The sequence below is a fragment of the Notamacropus eugenii genome, chromosome 2 (assembly GCF_028372415.1).
Source record: "Notamacropus eugenii isolate mMacEug1 chromosome 2, mMacEug1.pri_v2, whole genome shotgun sequence".
In the NCBI taxonomy this organism is placed as follows: domain Eukaryota; kingdom Metazoa; phylum Chordata; class Mammalia; order Diprotodontia; family Macropodidae; genus Notamacropus; species Notamacropus eugenii.
The window spans coordinates 261,324,739-261,347,058 of record NC_092873.1 but is presented as its reverse complement, the minus strand read 5'-3'; the positions used below and the strand labels follow the sequence as shown (position 1 = coordinate 261,347,058).

The following is a 22,320-nucleotide window of genomic DNA, read 5'->3' as shown; positions in this document are numbered from 1 at the left end:
GTGGGCCACAATGCCTCTCCTGATTGGCCAATCCAGATTTTAGTTCTTTCTTAGGTCTTGGGAGTTCAGAATGATTTGGGGAGGGGTCTACACAGTCTAGAAGGAAAAATGGGACACATATACGAGTAAACCACTATATATGGTAAAAAGAGAAAATATAATCAATAACTATGAAAGTTCAAGAGAGGGAAACCACTTCTGGTTAGGGAGACTGAAGGTGATCTCAAACAAAAATATTATTGAGGAAAATAACATTGTTATTACCAAGCATAACATCTTAGTTTAAATTAGTTTCCTTCTAGATGAACAGCAGGACCCTGAGATAATGACCCACTTACAGAAAGCATGTAAGCGTTATGGGATGGTAAGCTAGGAGGGACTGAAGAAGAGGAAACTTAGGAAAGACATGATTTACTTTGATAGATAATGAGTTTTTCATCACTGGAGTTCCTCAAGTGGAGCCAGGATGACCACTTGTCTGGGATGTTGTGGAGGAATTTCCTACCTGAAGAGCTTCAGTGATGAAAAATTCATTACCTATCAAGATAAATAATTATTTTGTGCAGCTCTAACCTTTAGGTTGCTTTTCCTGGTCAAGTTAAAAGCTACCTGTCTACAGCTTCCACCAGTTTTCCCTATTTCTGCTATCCAGGGGTCAAGAAAAGCAAGGTTAAACCCATTCCATAGGATATACCTTCAAATACTTCATGATAGCCATCATGACTCTCCTAAGTTTTCTCTTCTTCAGGATAAATATCACCAACCTTTCCAGTGATCATTATATGACATTATTTTGAGTCATCATTCATGTTTAGATTCAGTCCAACTTTGGGCAGCTAGGTGGTGCAGTGGATAGAGCACCAGTGCAGGAGTCAGGAGGACCTGAGTTCAGATCTCACCTCAGACATTTGACACTCACTAGCTGTGTGACCTTGGGCAAGTCACTGAACCCCAATTACCTCATCCTGGGTCATCTCCATTCATCCTAATGAATATCTGGTCACTGGATTCAGATGGCTCTGAAGGAGAAATAAGGCTGGTGACCTGCACAGCCCTCCCTCACTCAAAACAAAGTCAAGTACAAGTTATGTCATTATTTCTCTGATGGCATGGTCTTCTTCAGCAACGAAGAAAGAACACATACACGCATACTTCTGTTAAGGAGACTAAAATTAAATTACCTTTTATTGCCACATTGTGTCATAAAACTCCTATTGAGCTTATGTTGTGTATATAGTTTCTGGGTCCATTCTCCCAACCCCAAATTCAACTGTAGGTTGGCTCTCCAGTGCCAGCTCACTGTTAAATACCTCTATAGGGTTCTAGAGAAACTAGTGAAGGGATGTATACCTTGTCCAGCGATGATCTTCACTCCTGTGTGTTCCCTCAATAGTGCCTCAGTTTCATAACCAATTAGTGCCCTATAATTAGTGCCCCAATATCATAAACAGCTTGAGTCTAAATATCATTTAAGCAATTAATACCTCTCCAATATCATTGATAAGTAATTAACATTAATTAGCTTTTAGAGAACAATTTACTTATTGAGAAGATTTAGTAAGAACAGAATACAAATATATCCTGCCTTCCCAATTGGGGCACATTCTCATCTCAGTCCCTGGAAAGAGGGGACTCAACCTTTACAAAGGCTGCTACAAACATTTCTCCAAGCAACTTTACTTCTGAATGCAGTATAACTAATGGATAGTTGGCTCCCTTGCTTGAAGGACATATTATTTCAGCTACCTGGCTGATTCACTAATGAATTCAGGTGGCTATGCTGGCTTCTCATCCTGAGGCATCTCTATAGCAGCCTCTGCTACGGACTCCCACCACTGGACCCTGGCTGGTTCCTCTGACCTTTTGAAGCTCACAAGGTTGAAACTTGGTCTGCTCCATCTCCAACATTCATTTGCCTGAGATCAGGAACCAACAAACACAATGAGAAAGAGAAGTGTCAGGTATTCATGGCTATGTGTTTGCACTGGTAGTAAAGCCAGTAAAATCCACAGCTTCACAGTTCATAGAATTTGAGATGGAAGAGAAGCCAACCCCTTCATTTTATGGATATGGAAACTGAGACCTACATAGTTTAAGTAGCTTTTATGTTGCAAAGCCAAGATATGAATCTATATCCTCCAACTTCAAATACCATTCTCTTTACACTAAACTATACTGTGATAGCCTCAGGTATTTTTTTCTTATCTAAACTGTTAACTAGCTTTGTATTCTCTGTCGTACTTGTACAGTTTATTTCATTTTAACTGAACTTTGCTTTCACCTCTGTAATACGAGTTCGGTGTGTGCCCAGACCACCTAAGATGGCATTGTCCATGCTAAGGAGCTGTTTCTAGGAGACTGGAAGACTGGAACATACTTTGACATTTTGTATTGGGAGGAGCTTTTTTGCCATTGACTGTTAAGTCAGAACTCCCAGGGTCTTCAAAGTGACCTAAAGTGAAACAAAGCTCCAGCTAGGATGTTGCTGTTGTACAGTTGTTTTTCAGTTATGTTCAACTCTTTGTGACCTCATTTAGGGTTTTCTTAGCAGAGATACAACAGTAGTTTGCCATTTCCTTCTCCAACTCATTTTACTGATGAGGAAACTGAGGGAAACAGGGTTAAATGCCTTTCCCAGGGTCACACAACTAATAAGTATCTGAGGTGACATTTGAACTCAGAAGATGAGTCTTCCTAACTCCATGTTCAGCACTCTATCCACTGTACCACCTAGTACCCTTGTTAGTATAGAGACAGGCCATTTTGAAGACATTGACCTCTACCTACTTGGTAGGTCAACAGAGAGAGTCTATGCATTTTCCATCCTCTAGTCTCCCAGAAGCAGCTTCCTAGTATCCCCATGTGGATGACACCATCGTAGGCAGTCTGGGCATACTCCAGCTCCCCCTTTTATCTCTATTAAATTTAATCTCATCATTTTTGCCTTTAAGATCTTTCCAGATCTATAGCCAATGTAATAGTTATCCCTCCCAGTTTCATCTCATCTACAAATTTAATAAGCATACCACTGAAGTGATCAGTCAATTCAAAAGATAAAATGTTGAAAGAATAGGGAGAAGGAAAAAGTTCTGTGATAGTGTAAAAGAGGTAGTATCAAACTCAGATAGAAATGGGTGTTATTAATCCATGCAAAGGGATCACTGTGGCCTGTGTATTGATCTAGTTTTAAAATATAATATTATCTGTTTAAACTATAATATTATCACATTATCTGTATGTCATTGCATTTTTATTTACTTTATCAAATATTTCCCAATTACATTTTAATCTGATTCAGACCACACTCAGGTGTGTTATAGGCCACATGTGTTCTGCTCACTGTGTTTGACACTTCTGAAAAAATCTACTTCCATACTGCTATTGATCAATTTATAAGCACCCTGAGTCCAGTCACTCAACAAGCTTCAAATCCATTAATCTACTTTCATCCAATCCACCTCTCTCCATTTTATCCAAAGGAAATCATTAAAGACTTACAGCAAATATCTGGAAGAATGGGGACCTACCCAGGAAGAGCCCTGAGTAATTAAAAAAAAAAAAAAAAGGTACCAGGTCATTGAGCATTACAGGGAAGATGGAGGGGAGAGGAAGAATGGGTTAATTATTAACCAATCAGAATTGATTGCCACTCTCAGGAACACCTGCCCTTCCAAGGGTATATAAGTCTTGAGCCTGCCACTATGAGGATCTTTGGCATTCTAGAGGGTCACCTAGCTTTTATGGAAAATGCTAATTTTTGATATTAATTGGTAAATTAGAAAAATTTACTAATAAAATGATGAATTACCCATAAATTACATCTCTTAAACTTTTTAAATGACACACTACGAAGACAAACTGCCTACCTTGTTATTTTTTCCAAGATCAGCTCAGCTTCCATTTTGGTTTCAAGTCTCAGCAGAAATTCAAGTCAACTCAAAAATATTAAATAGCAGCAATACACAAGGCACTGTAGTAGGTTCTGGGTATATAAAGACATAAAAAGAAAATTCCTGTCCTCAAAAAGTTTCCCTCTCTACAGATCAAAAAGTTCAAAGAGTGAAATAGAGCAAAGGGTTGGGGGCATGGGTTTCCTTTGTCCCCCCTTTGTACCTTCAGCAGCTAACACAATGTTTGACACATAGTGGGCACATAAATAGTTATTGGTTGATTCAGTTAACTGAATAAAGAAGAATGAGACTGTCTCACAGGGGTGGGGAACCTGCAGCCTCTAGGCCACATGTGGCCCTCCAGGCCCTCAAGTGCAGCCCTTTGACTGAATCCAAACTTCACAGAACAAATTCCCTCAATAAAAGAATTTGTTCTGTAAAACTTGGATTCAGTCAAAAGGCTGAACCCAAGGACCTGGAAGACCTCATGTGACCTCTAGGTCATAGGTTTCCCACCCCTGACAGGAAGCTCTTTGTGACAACTGAGATTAGACCAATTCTAGCAGACCTTTGGCATCTGGAAACAGGAGTTTGAGTAGATGATTTTGAAAGTTCCTACCAACTTTAAAATTTTATGATTCTACAATTTTCATGCCCGCTAATCTCACTGGTTAATTTTGGTTGTCTGTTGGAATACATGTATAAGTGCTTTTTTTAAGCTCATCTAGATATGTAAAAATTCTAAGAGGTTCTTAATAAATAATTCCAAGACAGATGCCAAAATAGAACTATTTTCTATTTATGAAGAAAAGGTATATCACTGTAACAAAATAACATCCTATTATATAACAAATCCCTAACATCTTAATTAAATTCAACAAACATTTATTAAGTCTCTGTTACGTTCAGAACCCTTGTCTAGACCTTAAGGAATGAAGTCTGAAAGTGAAAGACATGACACATGTCAATTACCTTATTTACTACTGGTTGCTATGACGCACTCTGCCAGTTTTCAATTTTCATTCTATCTCAAAACCCCCACAGATGGATAAATACACCCTTTTTCTAAAATGAATAAAAGTGAGGTCTAAGTACAATGAGTACAAAAATGGTAGTATATTCACTGCTCTAAGAATAGTTGTTTTATGTCTGTGATTACAGAAAAAATAATTCCTTTTGAAATACTAAATTGTAGGAGTATTGTATTGCTTCCCAAAGCCACATTGCTCATTATTTTATGTTTATAGTATAAGCACCCTATTAAAAAGCAAATATAATCGAGAAAGAGAGAGAGAGTTGGTTGTAGGAATCTTAATCTAGACTTGCAAAATAGCCATAAATTATATTTCATGGATTTTTTCATTTTAATATGAGGGTGCTTTGTGGAGGAATAAATGAAGGATGCTGAGCGGCATAATGGAAAAATAGATTTAATCTAGTTCAAAATTTAATCAGTAGCCAAGAAAAACAAAAACCACCTACATCTCCCACTAAATTGAAAATCTCCATTCACTGTGTTTCTGTAAGCTCTGTCTAACAACATACCCTTAAATTGTCTTTCTGCTCAATGACACAGCTATATATGGAATTGTAAATGGAGGTTAATGGACGCAGAAATGCTCTTTTAAAGAACTTTAAAAACACTTCAGGGATTTAAATTATGAAATTATTTCATTTCACATACACATATTCATGTGGCTACTCAAGATTATTAATGGTCGTATAGGGAGTGAACAGTTCCAAATAAATTGAAGTCTTATTGATCAAGTCTAATCATTTATTTTTTCCTTTTTCATTATGAACTTAGGAAACATCAAATAAAATGGATGTTTCCATATACATCGTAAAAGAGAAAAAGAGTATCATATGTGAAACTAAAAATCTTTATCATGTAGAGTTTGCTTTTCTCTTTAAATACAGAGTAAATTAAACCTGTAGCCTTCAAAGCTGTCCAGGTTATCTGTATTTCTTTGTGGTTTCTCTTGTGTTTTCTCTGCATTTTTTTAAAAAGATGCTTCAATGACCTACGTTGCTTTCTTTTTCTCTTCCTTCCTTTCATCTTTTCTTCCTTCCTTTTTTTCTTTCTTTCCTTCCTTTCTTTTTTTTTAAACAGCCATATACCCATTTGTCCACACCTTCCACTGGGGAAAAGAAAGCAAAGTCTTCATATTGACTATGTATAGTTATGAAAAGCAAATTCTCACATTGGGGTGTTCAAATATGTATTATCTTATTCTGCATTTTGCATACACAGGGTGTGTGTGTGTGTGTGTGTGTGTGTGTGTGTGTGTGTGTGTGTGTGTGTGTGTGTGTGTGTGTGTGTGTTAGCCTTTCAAAGAGACCTTCTTTTCAGGCCCTGTCTATATGCAAGGGAAGTCTGTTGACTGTATTCCCGTTATGGGTATAATAGTGCTCCATTTCTATACCCATGTGGGCAACTGGGTGGCACAGTAGGTGGAGCGCAGAGCCTTCAGTCAGGAAGACCTGAGTTCAAATTGTCTTCGGCAGGTCACTTAATCCTCTTTACGTTAGTTCCCTCATATGTAAAATGAGCTGGAAAAGATAGTGGCAAACCACTCCAGTATCTTTGTCACAAGAACTCCAAATGGGGTCATGAAATGTTAGACATGTCCAAAATGACTAAACAACAACCTCTACCTGGCTACAATAGAAAGGGAAAATTAGAAGAGTGATACTATACTTGTAGAATCATATAGTGAAGAGAGTGCTGAACTGGAAATCAGGAGACTTGGGTTCTGTCCAAAATATTAAGAGACACTGTTTTCCAGAGCTAAGACCTAGCAAGCAAGCTGTGCCCTGAACTTGACATAACAACAATCCTTTGCACTCACCCTCAGGATGACCTCACTTTCTGGCAAAATCATATCATTATTGTATTGCTTTGACCAGCACCAGGGGTTCTCTGATCTCAGACAAGCACCACAGTACTCGTGTTCTGGTCATGAAGCCTTGCTACGTATCAAACTTGTCTCATTTTTGCTGCTACTTCTCATTGTCAAGGCTACAGCTCACTATGCAGCCATAGGTATAAGTATTGAGATCTGCCTATACTAAAGCAGGGATGAGGCCCCAGCACGTGTCTAGATCCCCCCTTGCTTGCAAGCTATTTCCCTCACTTTGAAATTAAACTTCTGTTTGATTCCTGACTCTCCTGTCTCTAGCCGGCTCTGTTCCACTTCAACCATCCTCAAGTTAGAGGTTGGTTTGGTCCAGTTGACAGTTCAAATTGTAACTCCCATACTTACCAGCTGTGCAACAGCTGGGTAGCATAGTAAATAGAGTACAAGGCCTGGAGTCAGGAAGACCTGAGTTCAAACTTGGCTTCAGACACTTACCAGGCACATAAGGTTAAGTCATTTAACTTCTGCCTGTCTCAGTTGTGAGATGTGAATAAAATAGTACCTACTTCCCAAGATTGTTCTGAGATCAATAAGGAAATAACTCGTGTGAAATGCTTAATACAAAGCCTGGTACATAATAGGTACTTAATAAATGCTTTTTGCATTCCCCTTCCCCCAATGTGAGGAGAAGTGAGGCTGGTGACCTGCACAGCCCTCCTTCACTCAAAACAAAGTCAAGTGCAAGTCATGTCATCATTTCTCTGATGGCATGGTCTTCTTCAGCAACAAAGGACAAACACAATCCCCCCATATGTTGTTGTTATTGTTGTCCACTCATGACCTTCTTTGGGGTTTTTTTGGAAAGATACTGGAATATCTTTGCCATTTCCTTTTCCAGTTCATTTTGCAGATGGGGAAACTCAGACAAACAGAGTCAAATGACTTGCCCAGGGTCACACAGCTAAGTAAGTATCTGAGTCTGGATATGAACTCAGGAAGATGAGTCTTCCTCACTCCAGGTCCAGCACTCTTATCTGTTGTACCACCTAGATGCCCATCGCCACCACCACCACCCCATGTGACTGTAGTCAAATTGCTTAAGTTTTCTGAGCCTCAATTCCCTCATCTACAAAATGGGGGAAATAATGCTTATACTGGAGGTACAGCCAAGATGGTAGTGTAACAGTACAAACTTTCTAGAGCACTCCCCGCAAGCCCAGCCAAATACCTGTAAAAAATGGCTCTAAACAAATTCTGGAACAGCAGAACCCACAGAATGACGAAGTGAAGCAAATCTCCAGCCAAAGACAGCCTGGAAGGTCAACAGGGAAGCAACTATTGCACTGTGGAGCACTGTGCAGCATGACAGTGCCTGCACAAGCAGGACCTGAGCAGGCATTAGGGGGACTGAATCTCTCCCACCTGTGGCAATTTCCAAACTTCATGACCCTAAAATGCTGAGGACAAATTGGAAAGTCAGTGAAAAAATCAGTGAGACTGGGTGTGAGAGAGTAGAGTAGTCTGGCCCCAGCCCCAGGTTGGCAGAAGGTGGAGGGGGTAGAGGAATCCTGGGCAGCCACAGCAGCAGCAGGGGCAGCTGCAGCCACTGTTTCTGGAGTTCTAGGCCCACGGATTATGAGGGGAATCAAAGAACAGACAGTATACCCCCCATCCCCAATGGAAGCAGAGAACTACCTTGACAAAGAGTTCAGAAGTTAAGTAAATGGCTGGAGAAATGAGCAAAAACTGGAAAAAGAATCAGCTAAAGAATCTTACTTTGGTGAGAAGGAAGACCAAAACATGCAAACAGAAGACAACAAAGTCAAAGCTCCTCCATCCAAAGCATCTGAGAAAAAATGAATTGGTCTCAGGCCATGGAAGAGCTCAAAAAGGATTTTGAAAATCCAGTAAGAGCAGTATAGCAAAAATTGGGAAGAGAAATGAGTGATGCAAGAAAATCACAAAAAATGAGTCAACTGCTTGCCAAAAAAAATGCTGAAGAAAATAACACTTTTAAAAATAACTAACCTAAATGACAAAAGAGATGCAAAAAAGCCAATAAGGACAAGAATGCCCTAAAAAGCAGAACCGGCCAGATGGAAAAGGAGGTCCAAAAACTCACTGAAGAAAATAATTCCTTAAAGATTAGAATGAAGCAGATGGAAGCTAATGACTTTATGAAAATTGAGAAATTATAAAACAAAACCAAAGGAATGAAAAAATAGCAGACAATGTGAAATATCTCATTGGAAAAACAACTGACCGGAAAATAGATTCAGGAGAGATGATTTAAAAATTATGGGACTACCTGAAAGCCATGATCAAAAAAAGAGCCTCAACATCATCCTTCAAGAAACTATCAAGGAAAGCTGTCCTGATATTCTAGAACCAGAAGGTAAAATAAACATTGAAAGAATCCACCAATCACCTCCTAAAAGAGATCCCAAAAGAAAAACTCTTAGGAAAATTGTAGCCAAATTCCAGAGCTCCCTGGTCAAGGAGAAAATATTACAAGCAGCCAGAAACAATTTGAGCACTATAGAAATACAATCAGGATAACACAAGGTCTAGCAGCTTCTACATTAAGGGATCAAAGGGCTTAGAATATGATATTCCAAAAGTCAAAGGAACTAGGACTAAAACCAAGAATCACCTACCCAGAAAAACTGAGTATAATACTTCAGGGGGGAAGGGGAGAAGGGTCATTCAATGAAATAGAGGACTTTCAAGAATTCTTGATGTAAAGACCAGAGTTGAATAGAAAATTTGACTTTCAAACACAAGAATCAAGACAAGCATGAAAAGGCAAACAGGCAAGAGAAATCCTAAGGGACTTACTAAAGTTGAACTGTTTACATCCCTACATAGAAATATAATATTTGTAACTCTTGAGACTTTTCTCATTATTTGAGTAGTTAGAGGGATTATATACATATAGACAGAGGGCACAGGGTAAGTTGAATAGGAAGGGATGATATCTAAAAATAAAATTAAGGGGGTGAGAGAAGAAAATATGGGGAGGAGAAAGGGAGAAATAGAATGGGGCAAATTATCTCTCACATAAAAGAGGCAAGAAAAAACTTTTTCAATGGAGAGGGAGAAGGGGGAGGTGACAGGGAAAAAGTGAACCTTACTCTCATCACATTTAGCTTAAGGAGGGAATAACACACACACTCAATTTGCTATGAAAATCTATCTTACACTAAAGGAAAGTAGGTGAGAAGTGGATAAGCAGGGTGTGGGGGAGAAATGATAGAAAGGAGGGCAAATGGGAGAAGGACATAATTAGAAGTAAATACTTTTGAGGAGGAATAGGGTCAAAAGAGAGAATAGAATAAATGGGGGGGGCAGGATAGAATGGAAGAAAATATAGTTTTTCACAACATGACTATTATGGAAGTCTTCAGCAAAACTACACATATATAGCCTATATTGAATTGCTTGCCTTCTCAGTGGGGATGGGTGGGGAGGGAGGGAGAGAAGTTGGAACTCAAAGTTTTAAAAACGAATGTTAAAAATTGTTTTTACATGCAACTGGGAAATAAGAAATACAAGCAATGGGTTGTAGAAATCTATCTTGCCCTCAAAGAAAATAGAAGGAATGAGAATAAGAGAAGGGAGGGGTATGATAGAAGGGAGGGCAGACTAGGGGAAGGGGTAATCAGAATGCATGCTGTCTTGGGGTGGAAGGAGGAGAGAGATGGGATGGGGAGAACATTTGGAACTCAAAATCTTCTGGAAATGAATATTGAAAACTAAAAATAAATTTTTAAAAAATTATGCTTATACTACCAACATCTCAGAGTTGTTGTGGGAAAATATTATATGAATTACTCCATAAGCTTGCTTCCTTTCACCAGTCCTAAAGAATTTTGAATGTGTTCTGAAATAATTTTGAGATATTGTATCTGCCACTAGAGGGCTCATCAAGAACAGGAGATCTGAGCAGCTCTCCACAAATTGTGCAGGAAGAGAAACGATCCCAGCTTCTTTGCCTGCATCCAGAGATAGACTTTTAGGAGTCTATGAATTTGGATGAGAACAAAATTATTTACAGTATTTATTTCATTATTTACACTAACCTCTGGTTTCCTATATATTCTCATGTGTTTTATTTAATACATTTAAAAACATTCTTATTCTGAGGTATTAAGTCTTCACCAGATTACCAGAGTTTCTGCTTTTCTCTGTCTCTCTGTCTCTGTCTCTCTCTCTCCCTCTTCCTCTGCCCATGTTTCTCTCTGTCTCCTTCTGTCTCTGTTTTTCTCTCTTGCTTTCTCTCTCCCTCCCTCCCTCTCTCCCTCTCTCCCTGTCTCCCTCTCTGTGTCTGTCTCTCTCTGTCTCTCTCTCTGTCTCTGTTTCTGTCTCTCTCTCAGGATTTCACCTAATATTTCTGAGCCTCACCTTTATCAAACAAGGGATAATTAAAATGGAGATAATTACACTGAACTACCTACCTCTAGCCTTGTTGTGTTATGTAAACCTTAAGAGTTCCCATGTCACTGTACTCGTTACTACCATTAATTGTTGCTGTGTGTTCCTTCTTATCTTACTTGATATAACTCAGACAATAATCCCCAGATAAGTTAATATCCAGCCATTGGTCTTTTATGTTTAATGTCCTAAAAAACTATGACATGGATGGATAAAGTTGTGTTTGAATAAAAGCATTAGAATATAAGTTTATCTTCTATATGCTTGCTGAAAACATCTTCAGAACATCTTTGGAATAATCCAATAGAAAACAGAATCATTATGAGGGTGATATGTACTTTATCCCACTTTCATATTATTTTGATTTTTTTCTTATAGGTATATATTTTGAAAACTTTTCTTTCTATTGATAATGTTTAATATAAAATTTTGGAATAATCTCTTTGTTCTCTCTGAAGTAAACTCAGAGAGTGCCTCTTCCTATGTCAGCAAAAGCCAGCCAAGGTCGACTCTACACTCCTTAAGGAGACCTTTAACCTAAGACACTATATCTTGAATAGTAAGACTTTCCTTTGATGAATAATGAGACTTTCCTTTGATGAATCTTATTATCTATAGACACATACTATGTTATGAATAATGGGACTTTCCTTTGATCTATAGACATATACTATGTTATGGCATATTAATGGTAAAGAAAAATAGACATCTTAGGTCGTAATTTCTATTGAACATTGTTTACCCTTTCCTATGTCAGTTATCTGTTTAGGGCAGGAAGCCTCCCACTTACTAGTGGTGGGATTTCTTTCCTTATCACCGAGACATATGCTTACCCAGCCTGAAATCCCAAGGCCTGACCGACATTGCTTTGTTAATTGTCTTGTCTTACTGAATTTATGATTTGTTCAACTAGGAGAGTTCCCTTCTCACGGCAAAATGTATATAAGCCAGAAGATTTCTGCACTGGGTAGCCAGAACCTTTCTGGCTCCATAATGCATTATGTTACCGTTGTCTTTAATAGGGAATTGATCAATTAATTAATTAAATCATAAAATGTATGCAATTAGCCTGTTGCCTTTTCTCTAATTAAGTTTTCAGGTCAACACTATATAACTTGGAGATTGTGAATACTGTAATTGGTTTAGTGACATCTATTAAAAGCATTTATAATTTTTATTAAAAGCATTTTAATTTTTTAATTAATCAATATTAAGTTCACATGATTAAGAACAGCAGTTCTGTTTGTTCACAATGGTCTGGTTGCATTGCCATGTATTTGTTGACTTCTCAAGGATATTTTGAAGTCTTTATTATGTGTGGTTGTCTGTCATCTATGAGTTTATGAACAACAGCAAGCTTCTCATATGTAATCCTAACTACCAGGTCACTTAGATTTCATGCTGTGTATTTGATAGGCATGCTGCACAGGTTTTACCCTTGCCTTAAACAATCTGCTTTGATCAGTAAGTAACTTTTTTAGAAAAAGTACCTCTAATTTCTGGGGGTGATGACCTACTCTTGGATTGTCATAGACTTCCATAAACAAATTTACATGATTCAGTTACTTTTTGGACACTTCTGCTTCAAGATATTGTTTTACATCATGTGAATGTCACTTTTTGAGGACCTGGTGACTCCACTCTTGGATCTTAGCAGTTTATAGGCTCCATCTTCAGGTAAACTACTTATGGTTTATATTCAACAAATCTAGTAGCATGTATCTGTTGTTAACCTTTACTTATGCCTCGTGAAGACATGTCCAAACATATAAAGATTCTACAAGTTTTTAACCTGATTACCATGTGCTTTGAGAACATTTATCAATCCTCTTTCTCCTTTTTGAAAATGAAGTGTTAATCTTTCAAAAGTGCCTTACACCTGGGCCAGAAGTATCCTTATTATAGGGGGTTTTGTTAGAATAACTTCCAAATTTGTTAAGATCCATTTTACTATACCTAAAGTAAATGTTAATACTGGTATTGTGTAATTGCTAATTGCTTGCTTTAAAAATGCATTTCTGCTTGGAGGAAAACTTAGGAAAGCTTTAGTTTCAGGATATCCAACAGTAAGTTGATATACACTACCCCAGTTTTCTCTTGGTGTGTCTTTCCAGAAGAATACAAATGTATTTGTAACTATGTCCTTCTCTTCTAGCTCAATGTGAGCCCCAAATTCAAGCCTGAAGCTTCCAGTCTCTATATTTCCTTGGTATAGTTTAAGAATTTACACTTATAAAGTCCAAATGACATCTGCTATCATTGGAGAAAGATTCCTCAAGACAAAAATGTTGTTTAACATGTTTTTCACATTAAACACATATCAATTGGACCAAATCAGGCTCTAACCTGTGGATGAAGAAAGTCAAACAGAGCAGGAAGGAGACAGAGGAGTCAGGAATCAAACATAAGTTTAATCTCAGAATGAGGGAAGTGGCTTGCAAGTGAAGTCCTTCCTAAGAAAGAAGTCCACCTGTTTATGGCACTGGCAGGGTTTTTAAGTGTGAAAACCATAACCACCTGGATCACAACACAGGCATTCTGGGATCTTGTATAAACAGTCTCCAAGTCCACAGCTGGACCACAACAAACAATCTCCAGGTTGTTAGGATCATTGAGTCTTGTGGTTGTTCAGTGGGGCACAGAACCAGGGTTAGCACGAGCATGAGCAGCAGGAGGACACCTGGTTCAATTCACTTGGTAGTTACAAGCACAGGGGATTGTTGTTATGCCAAGCTCAGGGCACAGCTTGCTTGGTAGGCCTTAGCTCTGGAAAACGAGATATCTCCTAAAAGTATCTTGACATGCAACTTGATGTCATCCCTGTATGCCAAGGGAATAATAAGATGTATTCATATAACTCTTTATTTAATTTAGAAGACAATCAGGTCTTTTTAAGAGAAATGATGTCAATTTTAAGGCTGTGCAGAACCATTAGGAGCTTAAACTATCACCCTAGAAAATGCAATGTTTTCTACCAATTGTTCCTAACGTTATTGTACTGGTGCTTGTGCATTAGAGAACAGTTTCCCATGTGGACATCAACTACTCTAGTATTCTTATTAATTTGAGTCTATTTTAGATATATGTTTATATACACATATGTATATGATGTAGCAACTAAATAAATAATGAATACAGAATTGAAACAAAGCCTTTTTGATAATCAATAATGTTCTAGTACTTTTTAGGCGACTTGTTCAAAAATTGTCAAAATTGTTAATGTTTCCCTTTATATGTCCTGGAACTTTTGATCCTTGGTAGATATACTGTTTCTTTATCTAGGTTTTGTTTTGTTTTGTTGCGGGGGGGGAGGGGTGTGTGTGGAATAAACAAGTTATAAATGAGTTCCAAGTAGGTACATCCCTTAGCCATAAAGGATAACATCATAAACAAATTAGAGGAAAGAGGAAGAAAATGCACTTTAAATCCATGGATAGGGAATAATTCATGACCAGATATCACAAAAATTAAAATGCCCAATTTTTATTTCATAAAATTTAAAAGTTTCAGCATAAACAAATCCAATGCAGCTAAAATTAGAAAAGATGAAGGTAACTAGGGAAAAAAACATTTGCAGCAAATTTCTCTGATGACAGTCTTATTTTCAAGTTATATCAGGAACTGATACAAATTTATAAGAAAAAGAGCCATTCCCCCAATGGAAACAGTCATGGGATATGAATAGGTAGCTTTCAAAGGAAGAAACCCAAGTAATAAATAGCCACATTTTAAAAACTGTTCTGCCACCAACAATCAGAGACATGAAAATTATAACAAATCAGATTCCACCTCATACTTATAAGACAGCAAAGCTGATTTTAAAAAATATCCCAAATGTTGGAGTTGATATGAGAAAATGAATATGTTAATGAATTTTTGACCTATGAATTGTTCCGCTCGTTCTGGAAAGTAACTTGGAATTATGACCAAAGCTTTAATAATTGTGCATACCCTTTGATTTAAGAATATACCATTTAGATCTATTCTTCAAAGAGATCAAAAAAGAGGAAAAGGGTCTACATGTACAAAAAAAAAAAAACCAGCTTTTTTGTGGTGACAAAGAACTGGAAACTAAGGGGGTATCTATCAATTCAGAAAGACTAAAAATATATGGTTTATGGATGCACTGGAGTTGTTGTTGTGTTTGTCCTTCATTTTTGAAAAAGACCATGACATCAGAGAAATGATGACATGACTTGCACTTGACTTTCAGTGAGGGAGGACTGTGCAAGGTCACCAGCCTCACTTCTCCTCCAGAACCATCTGAATTCAGTGACCAGATATTCATAAGGATGACTGGAGACAGCCCAGGATGCAATGGGAGATGTTGGCCTTTTTCACCTAAGGCCTATCCAGGTACTCACTTAGAGTGAAGTGATGCCCATTCATTGAATAGGCCTCTTTAAAAAGTAATCAGAGAATGGCCCTTTTAATGAGCAAAAGAAAAAATATATAAGCAAATCAAGGTACGAGGGAAAGAGCAACAGTTGCTATTGATAATCACTATTAATTCAGGAGGGTCCAGAAAACAGCCATTAAGTGGAGTGTGGACCAGGACATATTGTTGTCTGATCTATGAGCTTCAGAATGCACTGTGTTGGGAGCCAAGATGGTGGAGTGATAGGTAATTGCTATCTCCTTCCCCTTGTTGACCTTGACAAGCCCAGTGTGAGGAACAGAAGGGATAAACAGACTCTCAACCTGGGAGGCTAGAAAGATAGCTACAGAAGGTCCCTCTTGCTGTGGCCAAAGGGGACCAGTGCAGGATCAGAGCTGTCCCAGACAGCCCCACCTCAACAAACCAGAGAAGATCCTGAGTCCCAGGGGTGAAGCCAACAACAGCCAACACTAGGACCCCAGGCGTGCCTCAGCACCCCAGGAGAATCAGGAAGACAGTAGCGCAGATGGGATCACCAACTGCTGAGTTTGACTATGCTCTAGCTCAGCAGAGGAGACCTCCTGTGTCCAGACCACCCCTCCCCCATACTTAACTAGCTAGATCCAGGGTAACTGCAGGAAAACTCAAAAAGACCTCACCTGGCCTCTGCTTTCCAATATCAGCCAGCTCACCACCAGGTAGGCTGCAACATTTTAGTTTCTAGCTGAAAGAACCAGAGGCCACAATATACAAAGCCTCAAGTTTTAGGCACAAGAACTATGGGACAGAGCTCCCTGTTCCCCAGAAGCAAAGATCTACTTTAAAAGTCAGGAAAAGGGTTATTATCATGAGTAAACAGCAAAGCAGAAAAGACCATGGAATCTTTCTATTGGGACAAGGACCAACACACAAATACCAAAGAGGTCATCATTGAGACTATACTCCCATCTGAAATTTCAGAAAGGAATATGAACTGGCCTGAAGCACAAAAACCCTTTTTGGAAGAGTTCAGGAAGGATTTTAAAACACAAATTAGAGAAACAGAAGAAACGCTGGCCAACAACTTTAAAAATATGAAAAAAAATCAGAAGAATTTAAAAGGACAGTTGGACAAATAGAAACGGAAGTACAAAACCTAACTGGAGAAAATAACTCCTTTAAAGGAACAATTGGACAGATGGAAAAGGAGATGCAAAAGTTAACTGAAGAAAACAATTTGATAAAAAAATAGAATCAGGCAAGTAGAAGCTAATGAATCTATGAGACATCAAGAATCAGTCAAACAGAATCTAAAGAATGAAAAGATAGAAGAAAATGTAAAATATCTAATTGGAAAAACATCTGACTTGGAAAATAGATCCAGGAGAGAAAAAAAATCTAAGGATTATTAGTCTACCAGAAAGCCATGATGAAAAAAAGAGCCTGGACAACATCTTCCAAGAAATCATCAAGGAAAATTGACCAGAAGTCCTAGACCCAGAGGCCAAAATAGTCATTAAAAGAATCTGGCATTCACCTCCTGAAAGGGACCTCAAACTAAAAACACCAAGGAATATTGTTGCCAAATTCCAGAACTATCAAGGAGAAAATACTGCAGGCAGCCAGAAAGAAACAATTCAAATATCAAGGAGCTACAGTCAGGATCACATACGACCTTGTTAAAAGACTGAAGGAATTGGAATATGATATTCCATAAGGCAAAGGAACTGCAACTACAACCAAGGATTAATTACCCAGAAAAGTTGAGCATAATATTTCAGCAAGGAGATGGACATTCAATGAAATAAGGGATTTCCAGACCTTCCTAATGAAAAGGTCAGAACTCGATAGAAAATTCAGTCTTCAAACGCAGGTCTCAAGAGAGACATAAAAAGGTAAACAGGGGAAAAAAACTTGTTACTCAATATGGGCAAACTGTTTACATCCCTATAAGGGAAGATGATACCTGTTAATCTTGAGAACTGCATACTTATTATGAAATGTAAAAGGGATATACATAGATAGAGGGAGTGGGTATAAATTAAATGGTGTGATGATAGCAAATGTGATTTAAGGATGCAAAGGGATTATAATGGGAGATGTGAAAAGGAGGAGGCAGAAAAAAATAAATTCCATCACAGGAAGAGGCACAAAAATATATTACAGTAGAGGGAAAGAGGGGAGGGAGATGAGCATTGTTTGAGAGGTACTCTCATCTGATTGGATTCAAGGAGGGTACAACAAACTCAGTTAAGTATAGAAATACAACTAGCTCTATAAGTAGTTGGAGGGTAAGGAGGAAAGAAAAGGGAGGGGAGGCTAAAAGGGAGGGAAGAAGTAGTAAGGGAAAACGGGATTAAAAGGGAGGGGGGCTGAAAGAAGGGAGGGAAGACTGAGGGAGGCAATGGTTAAAAATTAAAACTATTGTGGAGGGGAAGGGAGAAGGGAGAACTAAAAGCATAACCAAAGGGAAAGAGGATAGAGGGAAAGACACAGATAGTAATCATAACTGTGAATGTGAATGGGATGAACTCTCCCATAAAAAGGAGATGGATAGCAGAATGGATTAAAAACCAGAATCCAACAATATGTTGCTTACAAGAAATACATTTGAAATGGGGACATACATACAAGATAAAGATAAAAGGTTGGAGCAGAATATTTTGTACTTCAGCTAATGTAAAAAAAGCAGGGGTAGTAATCCTAATCTCAAACAAAGCAAAAGCAGAAATAGATCTAATCGAAAGAGATAAGGAAGGAAACTATATCCAGCTAAAAGGCACCATAGACAACGAAGCAATTTCATTACTAAACATACATGCTCCAACTGGTATAGCATCCACATTCTTAGAGGAGAAGTTAAGGGAGTTACAGGAAGAAACAGACAGCAAAATTATACTAGTGGAGGACCTCAGCCTCCCCTTCTCTGAACTTGATAAATCTAACCTCAAAATAAACAAGAAAGAAGTTAAGGAAATGAATAGAACTCTGGATAAGGTAGATATGATAGATCTCTGGAGAAAACTGAATGGGGATAGAAAGAAATATATCTTTTTCTCAGTGCTTCATGGCACATGTACAAAAATTGACCATGTACTAGGCCATAAAAGCCTCACAATCCAGTGCAGAAAGGCAGAGGTAGTCAATGCATTCTTCTCAGATCATAATGTGATAAAACTTATATGTAATCAAAGCCCATGGAAATATAAATCAAAAACTAATTGGAAACTAAATAATTTAATCCTAAGAATGAATGGGTTAAACAACAAATTACAGAAATAATCAGCAACTTCATTCAAGAGAATGACAATAATGAGGCAATGTACCAAATCTTATGGGATACTGCAAAAGCAGTTCTTATGGGAAGTTTTATATTTTTGAATGCCTGCATGAATAAAAAAGAGATCAATGAATTGGGCATGCAGCTGAAAAAACTCAAAAAAGAACAAATTGAAAATCCCCAAGTAAATACCAAATTAGAAATATTGAAAACCAAAGGAGAGATTAATAAATTTAAAATTAAGAAAACTCTTGAACTAATAAATAAAACTAACAGTTAGTTTTATTAAAAACCAATAAAGTTGATAAACCTTTGGTCAATTTGATTAAAAAAGAAAACCAAATTACCAATATCAAAAATGAAAAGGGTGAACTAACCTCCAATGAGGAGGAAATTAAAGCAATAATTAGAAATTACTTTGCCTAACTGTATGCCCATAAATTAGACAATCTAAATGAGATGGATGATAACTTTAAAAAATATGAATTGCCCAGATTAACAGAAGAGGAAGTTGAGTACTTAAATAACCCCATCTCAGCAAAGGAAATTGAACAAGCCATAAATGAACTCCCTAGGAAAAAAATCTCCAGGGCCAGATGGATTTACAAGTGAATTCTATCAAACATTTAAAGAACAGTCAATTCCAATACTATATAGACTATCTGGGAAAATATAAATGAAAAAGGGTCCCACATGTACAAAAATATTTATAGCAGCTTTCTTTGTGGTGGCCAAAAACTGGAAATCAAAAGGGATTCCCATCAATTGGGGAATGGCTGAATAAACTGTGGTATATGAATGTAATGTAATACTATTGTGCTATAAGAAATGATGAACAGGAAGACTTCAGAGAGGCCTGGAAAGACTTATATGAACTGATGCTGAGTGAAAGGAGCAGAACCAGGAGAAGTTTGTACACAGCAACAACCACAGTGTATGAGGAATTTTTCTGGTAGACTTAGTACTTCATTGCAATGCAAAGACTTAAAAAATTCCCCATGGTCTCAAGGCAAAATGCCTTCCATATCAAGAGAAAGAACTATGAAATTCTATGGAAGAATGAAGCAGATCATTTTCTTTTGTATTATGTTTTGGTTTGTTTTATGATTTCTCCCATTCATTTTAATTCTTCTATGCAACATGACTAAGGTAAAAATATATTTAATAGGAATGCATGTGCAGAACCTGTATAAAATTTATGCTGTCTCAGGGAAGGAGTGGGAAGGTAGGGGGGAAGGAGGGGAAAAAAATCTAAGACATATGGAAGTGATTATAGAACACTGTAAACAAATAAAATAATAATTTAAAAAAGTTAATTTCAGAAAAAAGAAAGGGAGGGAGAGATGATGTCCAAGATTACTTTCAGCTTAGAAATACAGGATCCTCCCTCTCCTGGCTCAACTCTGGTGCTTCCAGGGCGTGAGTGACTCATGCACCCGGGCAGTCAAAGCACTGATCCACTCCATGCTGCTGCAGGAGCAGGGAGGCAACCACTCCTTTAACCATGAGGCACTCACACTCAAATACAAGCTGGACAACCAGTTTGAGCTGGTGTTTGTGGCTGGTTTTCAGAAAATCTTAATGCTAAGGTACGTAGACAAATTGATAGATGATGTGCATCAACTGTTCCAAGACAAGGTCACACCGAAATCTAACCACATAGTGCCATGAGTCTACTAAATGGCACCCTTGACTTCTACACCGACTTCATGCATCTCCTTCAGAAAACAGAGGAGAGCAGTAAGATCCGTGCTCCCACTGCCATGAAAAAGTTTGAAGATTCTGAAAAGGCCAAGAAAACTGTAAGGTCCATGATTGAGATACGTGGGGAGAAGCCCAAGGAAAAAGCTAAGAGCAACAAGAAAAACAAAGGGGCTAAGAAAGAAGGTCCTGAAGGCTCCTCTCTCACCAGCAAAGAGGCCACTACAGGAAAGTCTGATCTTCCAATTGTCCCGGGGATGAGATGGAACTGTCCAAAGAAGAGCTGATGTGAAAGAAGTGTGAGGAATTCATGCAGAAGCTTGGGAGAGGTGCTGAAAAGTCTAGTAAGTCCTCAAAGTCAGATGCACCAAAGGAGAAAGGCAAAAAGGCACTTCTGGTGTGGGCATTGGGTGGCTGTGCCAATAAAGAAGGATTGGACTATAGCACACCAACTGCCATTGAGGCCACCTTACAAGAGGACATCAATCTGATGCAAGAAACTCGGGGGGGGGGGGGGGTGCGGGGAGAAGGGAGACAACTACAAGATCTAGACTGCAGCAGCTCAGAACTCAGCCAAACCCAGTGCTATAAAGGGAGCCTGGGGGGGCAAGTTTGGGATGCTGAAAGATTTGGTTGGCTCTAAGAGCTTAAGTTGTGACAACATGGAATCTGTGCTGGGCAAGATGCAAGACCACCTAAGTGCTAAGAATGTGGCTGCAGACATCACTCTCCAGCTTAGTGAGTTTGTCACCAACAAGCTGGAGGGGAAGGTGATGGGCATATTTAGCTCTTTGACTTCGACAGTAAAACAGGCCTTACAGGAGTCATTGGTACAGATCTTTCAGCCACAGCAACGTGTAGACATGCACCAAGATATCATGGATGCTGAGCACAGTCGGTGTCCTTATGCTGTTACTTTATGTGGGGTCAATGGAGTGGGCAAGTCCACAAATCTTGCCAAGATCTCCTTCTGCCTGTTGGAGAATAACTTGCATCCCCATTGCTGTCTATGATACATTTCAGGAAGGGGTGTTGGAGCAGCTGTGCAGGCACACCGGGTATCTTAGTGCTCTGCACCCTCCCTCAGAGAACCATGGTGGCTGAACCATGGTGCACCTGTTTGAGAAGGGCTATGGCAAGGATGCTGCTGGCATTGCCATGGATTCCATTTGTTTTGCTCAGAATCAGGCCTTTGATGTGGTCTTGGTGGATACAGGTGGCCGAATACAAGACAATGTACCCTTGATAACTGCTCTGGCCAAACTCATTGCTATCAACACACCCAATCTGGTACTGTTTGTTGGGGAAGCCTTGGTGGGAAATGAAGCTGTAGATCAACTGGTAAAATTCAACAAAACTTTGGCTGATCACTCCATGGCTCAAACACCCTGGCTTATTGATGGCATTGTTCTCACCAAATTCAATACCATTGATGACAGGATGGGTGCTGCCATTTCTATGACATATATCACAAGCAAACCCATTGCCTTTGTTGGGACTGGCCAGACCTACAGTGACCTGTGTAGCCTCAATGCCAAAGCTGTGGTGGCTGCTCTTGTGAAGGCCTAACTTGGTGCAGCACCCCATACCAAATCACTGCTTTCCTCTCCCGTTTCTACCCCTGTGTCTAAAATGTTCTTTGGAATATGAAATCAGCTTATCACGAATGTATTGCAAACACAGAATAAAAGGAACTCCAGGGGCTTGCAATTTTCCCAGAACCTTGTTCCAGCCAGCCTCCCCACCCAACCCTGATTCTCTATCCGCAAGCAAGGCTCAATCATGTTTCAGTTACTG

General features: G+C 38.6%; 1 pseudogene; it reads left to right on the top strand.

Annotated features, from left to right (window-relative positions):
* The first annotated feature begins 325 nt into the window (after window positions 1–325).
* Window positions 326–22,112, top strand: LOC140522961 (signal recognition particle receptor subunit alpha pseudogene; annotated as a pseudogene).
* Window positions 22,113–22,320: the final 208 nt, after the last annotated feature.